The following is a 6650-nucleotide window of genomic DNA, read 5'->3' on the forward strand; positions in this document are numbered from 1 at the left end:
TTTCTCTGAGCCTAATCTGCATATAAAATGAACTTTTCTAAACAGGAGATTTTACCACATCTTCAAGTCTTCTATGAAACATGAACTTTCATTCTCCCAGGAGAACTTTGATAATCTTTTCTCTGATGCCTGATGAAGTGTTTGTGCCCAAAAGGAATTAAAGAAATATTTTTTTAAAAAAAATCTAGTTGCTCTAATAAAAGATACCACCTCTACCACAAGTCCTGATTGCTTTTTTCCCTAGACCAATATACCTCAACCTGGATACCTAGACATTACTATTACATTATAAAAAAAACACTGGACTATTACATTTTAAAAACCCAATCGGTTTCAATGTTTAATACTTATTTTAATGAATGCTCTGTCATTTAGCTCCCAGGTGACTCTCAGCAGTCTTCTGAAGATTTACATCTAATTCCTGGAGAATCCAGGGCAATCCTGGAGGGTTGGCAACCTTTCTTCAGATCAGTATCTGCAGCACATCTGAGAGTGACTGCTAGGCATACCCTGCAGAGAGTGATTTTAGTGGTGCGTTTAGTGGTGAGTTAGTGGGTGCAAACAGGAGTGGTTGGGCAAGGAACACACTGTTGGCATAGCCGGGTCTTATTACTTGGCCTGCTAATATATATGGAGATTACAAGCACTGTACAAACTCAAAACAGAAAGACTAACCAAGGCTGTGAGAAACTCCAGACATGTGTCAGAATATGTAATGAGGAAATGGATGAGTGGATAGTGGAAGTAAGCAGGAATGGTGGTCAAAGTACTTGATGAATTAATTTATCTTCTGGGCTATCTTCCTGAGCCTATGCCTCTGTATTAGGGGTGTGCGAGGCTTCGGTCACTGATTTGATTCAGAGACGTTTTGGCATGATTTGGAGACTGAATCATGAAGCCGAATTGAATTGGGAGACAAAAAAAACCTCTGAATTGATTCAGAGCCTCTGAATCAATTTGGAAAAGACTCAAAAAAGATTTGGAGATTCAGAGATTCATAAGGCCGTCTTTCAGAGGAACAGAAACGGAGAAGAGGGAAAGAGAGCAGGGGGAGAAGGACTGAGATCTGTAGCTGGCTGGTGACTGTGATCTTTTCCTGAGTCCCCTTCCAATCACAGTGCTCTGGGGAAGGGACATAGAAACAGATACTCTCCCTGCAATTTTCATCCTGCTGTGCCTTAATGCACACACAAAGTCACACATCACAAGTTTTGCTTTGAACAGTTTGAGGTGCATTTTCCCAGAAGCCCCTGCACCTGTCTCCTTGTAACCTGACAAGCTTCATGGACTCAGAAGGGGCTACCATGCCTGCTGTTTTTGTCCAAATCCATTTTAACATACACACAGATGACATGAGTTTTGCTTTCCACAGTTTGTGGTGCAGTTTCCCAGAAACCCATGCACCTATCTCCCTGAAACTCGACAGGCTTCAAAGCCTCAGCAGAAGCTACCATTCCTGCTTCTTTCATCCAAATCTGCCCAAAAATGATAAAGTTATAGGTATTTCAGTGATTCCTCATTATAGTCTATGGCTGAATTACCAGATCTCTCCGAATCAGCGCTGAATCTTCTGAAGCCGATTTGGCTGAATCAATTCAGGACAATGATCCGCATCTCCCAATCAAATTGCTGTCCTCTGAATTGGCCTAATATGAACCTGAATTGAATACTTCTCTATTCTCACAGGCCTATTCTATATATATACAAATGTTTGTGTACAATCACAGGAAAAGAGGGAAAAAATAAAACAAAGCAGGCGTGAGGCCGAGGCCATTTTGGTGCATCCTTGGAAAGGGTGCACTGCAGAAATTAATAATTAAACCTACTCTACAAGCAAACAGCTGCTGTGCTGAAGCCAGGCTCCTTGTCTCCCTATTCAGCTTTTCTTTTAGCATGCTGTAACCACTTCAGCTGGAATAGCCTGCAGGGCTTTACATTGCAAAGCAACCTCTGTATCCCTTGGACTATCTGACTGTCACTGCCCAAGTCCTGCTGATTATCACTTTATCAAACAGTGCATTTAGGATTAAAAATGGAGTATGGGAATGGGAGAGGGATACAGTGTGAGTAAGCATCACAATCTTTCAATTTTACTGAGCCCCTAGTCTTAGACCTGAGCTGGTGAACCAGTGACTTTGTTACTATCAGATATCACTGTTGATGCTAAAGAAAGGCTTCTAGATGAAAGACAAGGTCATAATACCCCTCCCCCACTCTCCCTAAAGAAGCAACTGGTAAAGAATGAAGTGTAGCTGCTACACAGGGTCAAACATCACCAAGTGCTTTAAAAAGAAGGTTGGTAACAAGTGGTACCAGCTTCCAAAGAAGGACACTAATAATGAAAGAAGCTTGCCCAGAAAACATTAACTTCCCTACAAAGACTATTATAATAATGTGAGAGATCTTGGGTTCAGGCTGCCAAAGATTCTTTTAAATGTAGAAGAGATTTAGAGTCCTATAGAGCAGCGTTTCTCAACCCTTGGATCGTGACACAAAAGTGGGTTGCAAGAATATATGAAAAGGTGACAAGCAAACTTTAAAAATGGATTCTCCTTTAAAGGAAAAAATTGTGGGAAACTGTGGCTTTTCCTTCACAGGTTGGCAGAGCTCCAGCCTGCAAGGGGCTTTTTGGGGCTGTTGGGGGCCCTCCCCATTCCTCACACACACCCACCACCCCACACGCTGCGGGGCTGCAGCCTGCAGGCAGGGGGCAGCAGGTTGGGAGCATGTGGCACTGGATCAGGATGGGCCATCAATGTTTACAAATGAGTCCTGGTACAAAAAGGGTTGAGAACCACTGCTATAGGTGCCCCTTCCCTGACTAATATAAGTACAAAATATATGTGGCACAAAAAAAGTTCATGTTAAGCCAAGTCCCTGTCTTGACCACATCCATAAAAAGCACTGTGCTCATCCGTAAATATGTTTTTTGTTTATTATTATATAGTGGGCTCGTCTATACATGAAATTAGTGTGATGCAATAAACTCCAGCACAGGCCACGCCAGAGCTTATTGCTCCTGGGCACAGCATTTAAACATGCTTCCAGGACTGTGACATGTTGAGCCAGGGTGACGCAGCCCTGGCTGGCAGTGGCCCCAGGGGTCAGCCTGCCAGCCTGGGGCTGCTCCTACCCACCTTAATGTGCTGCAGAGGGGCTGGCTGGGGCACAAGGATACTATGGTCCAGGGCAGCCCCTGCACTGTAGCAACCTCATGCCTCAGCCAACCCCATCACCATCTATACTGCGTATATCTCAGCCCATGGGTTGTGACCCAAAAGTGGCTCACAAGAATATTTCAAAGGGTCCTGAGCAAGTGCCAGAAAGATGCATGAAAGCATAGGTTTCCCCTTGCAGGCTAGGAGCATTCCAGTCTGCAAGGGGATGCTTGGGTGTCACTTGCACGCAGCCAGGCAGGGACATGGGAGCAGCCGCAGCACAAGCCAGAGGGGAGAGGGTTGTGACTTGTGCCCTGTGGGGCTGGCAAGGGGGTGCATGGGGCAGGGTGGGGCAGGGCCCGCCTGGGTGTGTGTGGCAGCCCAGATGGGTGGGAAGTGGAAGGCAGCACTGGAGCAGGGCAGGGCAGCCACAGCAGGAGCTCCCTGCAGCCTGCACTGGTGAGATGCAAATGCCCGCTACCTCCAGCGCCCGCTTTGGTGCCCTGCCACTGGCATAGCCTCTGCCCAACACTGGAGTGGGAAGGGTGGTGGTGCAGCCAGCTTGGAGTAGGGACCTCAGCTCAGTAGTATGAATGACATGGCAAGGAAGCAGCAGCAGCAGGGAGAGGCACCAGGAGGAGCAGGACAGCCCTCGCAAGCAACTGCTGGGCACTTAAAGGGCATGTAGCTCCTTTGGCAAGAAGTGCAGCAGCTTGCCCGCAGCCACCAAGCCTTGGCTACGCAGCAGAAGCAGCTGGCCCACAGCCTGTGCTGGCTGGCATAGCAGGTAAAGCCAGAGCAGTGCAGCCCAGCACCTCCTCCTTCCCCCCAGCTGTTAAGGGGCCAGTGCCTGGGGGGCAGGGGGTGCATGGCATTGTGGCACTGGGGGCAGGCAGGCAGGCAGGCAGGCATCCACCTTCCCTGGGGGCTCCTGTGTGGGCAGCACATGCAAGCAAGGAGTTTAGCAGCCTGTTTGGATATTTCACGCTGTCCCAGGGATAGAGGATCAGAAAATGGGGAAGCCTCATTCAGAGGCAGATCCCAGACTAAGGCGGAGGAAGGAAAAAACTTACCTGTCGCAGGGGCCTGGAGAAACGAGGAAGCATGTGGTGAAAAACCACCTGCGCCGTTTGTCAGCTGAGCCATATCCAGCTGGGGAAATTATTCAGACTACAAGCCAAGGGAGAAAGCATAGCCAAGGGAGAAAAACATGAGAAACAGGGGACAGTGGGTCAGGAGTAAAGGGCATTGGGTTGGGACTGGCCATTGATGTTTACAAATGGGTTCTGGTACACAAAAGGTTGAGAACCACTGTCCTACCGTAAAGGGATTATGAACACTGCATTAGGACATTACAAAATAGTAATGTAGTGAGGGAAAGACATTGAAAGTTTGGGGGGTTATTCCCAGGCCAGGTGTATACTTTTCTGTGACTTAGTTTCCCCATATGTAAAGTAAACATGCTAATGCTCACCTGTCTTTATAAAGGATTTAGATACAGGTATTTAAAAGTGCCTAGTGATTTTAGGTGACTCAATTTGAGGGAAGACTGAGTCCAAGACAATGAAAAGGGGATGAATCACCTGAATGCTTATGCTCTCAGACTTGAAAGTGTCTCAGGTTAGTCATTCAAACTCACAAGTAACTGTTCAAATGCTTGTTGGTTGTAGCTGTGTTGGTCTAAGGACATAGGCAGGCAAGATTCTTTGGGTAAATGTGATATCTTTTATTGGTTGGTTTAATAATTGAACCTTTCCTGCCTATGTTCAAATGCTTGGCCTTTGAGATTAACAGGTGAGAATTTCTAAATGCCATTTATTCTCAAGAAAGAGCATCCATCAAAAATAAAATTTGTTATAGAAAATTTATCAAGTGGCAGTAGATGTTTTTCAAAAGAATCAGAAACATTGTAGTATACAGAACCAGTATTTCTGTGTGTATTAATCTGATGATCTGCAGGTATAATTTCTCTCTGCGTTAACAGATTTAATGCCTATGTTTAGGGGGAAACATCATCCCATATCTGGTGAAGTCAAAAGCTTACTTTTTAGTATAATATTAAACAATTTAAGGCAATGCCTGCAATATTTCTTATTTACTAGTCAGTCTCTGTATGCAACAATATGAAGTTAGAGATAGCAAACCACACTCATAATGGCAGAACTGTACAATTCAGTTTTGCTTAAAAAAAGAGTTATTTTTCAGATGAAGTTCTGCAGGCACATGCTTATCTTGGGAAAGCTGTTTCTTTTCTTTTCTTTTTTTACAGAAAGAAATCAATGAGATGTCAGAAAAACTTTAGAAGTGGTCACCATGTTGTATGTGTATTATATGCTGTATGCATATATTTGACTAAAAACTTATGTAATGAAATTCAGATACAGCTTTAAACAAATGACTGCAAAATGTTCTTTAATTATTTTTGGCTATTTTTTTTCATTAGCACTGATGAGTATCCCCCCAGTGATTTCATTGTTCAGTATTTGTTTGGAAGGATGGACAAAAAAACCACAAACAACTTTTCATTTAGGTTCAGTATTCATTGATATTTGCAAGTAAATGGCTGGCTCTCAGAAACAATGTGGCTGCTGTTCTAATAGCTCTGCAAAAGCTTGTGTACTATTTTGAAACTTCAATAAAGGCAGAATTTCTGTTACAAAATGCTGTCTCTTTATTATTCTTTTTACATAGGCATGTACTGTACGGCAGTGCCAAGTGCTTTCATTAATAATATTTATGATGCAATAATTCTTCCTCTGTGTCATTTTTCTAGTTGACATTTCCTTTGGTACATCTATTTATTCTAAAGGAGAATCTACAATTACTCATCCTGAGCAATTGTTTTTAATAGCATCGTTCTGCTAAATAACTACTTGACTTCTGGATGTCTTTAAAGGTAGGAGACAGTAGCGAATGAAGCAGTATTTAAGGTCATTTTTCTTCATGCAAGTACATTCTGACTTAAGACCCACTGAACTGGTTTTCAACTCTTGCAAGATGGGAAGTAAGAAGGAGGTACAGGAAAATCAGAAGACCAGGGACCTTTTCAACCCACTGCCATGCAAGATGAATGATCTGTTTTACAAAGTGAACAACAACAAAAATCAGTACTGGAGACTAGAATTCTGAATCTCTTGGGTTCCCATTGAACCTCTGTAGCTGCTAAAAGGTTTGGCCCTTCAGTGTGTGATGACCAGGGATCCAGGTTTCTTCTCACAAAAAAAAAAAAATTCCCAATTTTTGGATTTTAAAAAGTAATCCAAAATAAAACACCCTTATACATATTAGGGCTATGTGAACCTTTGGGTGCTGATTCAATTTGGAGGAGATTCAGCCTGATTTGGTGGCAGAATCTCTGAATCCAAATTGAATCAGAGGACCAATTAAAAGGTCCAAATTAATTTAGAAAAGTTTCGGAGAGCTTCGATGATTCAGGCAGTCCCCACTGGCTGCTGCAGAGAGCTGAACCCAGACTCTATGCTGGTAAGTAGG

The 6650-nt window shown here is 43.7% G+C and overlaps 1 long non-coding RNA gene across 1 annotated transcript in view; it reads right to left on the minus strand.

Moving 5' to 3' along the window:
- Nucleotides 1–369: 369 nt before the first annotated feature.
- The window catches only part of LOC109305957, a 10683-nt gene continuing 4402 nt past the window's right edge, over nt 370–6650 (minus strand). Inside the window, exon 3 of the long non-coding RNA XR_002099788.1 lies at nt 370–457. This is a non-coding gene — a long non-coding RNA (uncharacterized LOC109305957). The remainder of the gene's footprint in view (nt 458–6650) is intronic.

This window comes from Crocodylus porosus, unplaced genomic scaffold, assembly GCF_001723895.1.
Source record: "Crocodylus porosus isolate Cpor-Errol unplaced genomic scaffold, CroPor_comp1, whole genome shotgun sequence".
Lineage (NCBI taxonomy): Eukaryota > Metazoa > Chordata > Crocodylia > Crocodylidae > Crocodylus > Crocodylus porosus.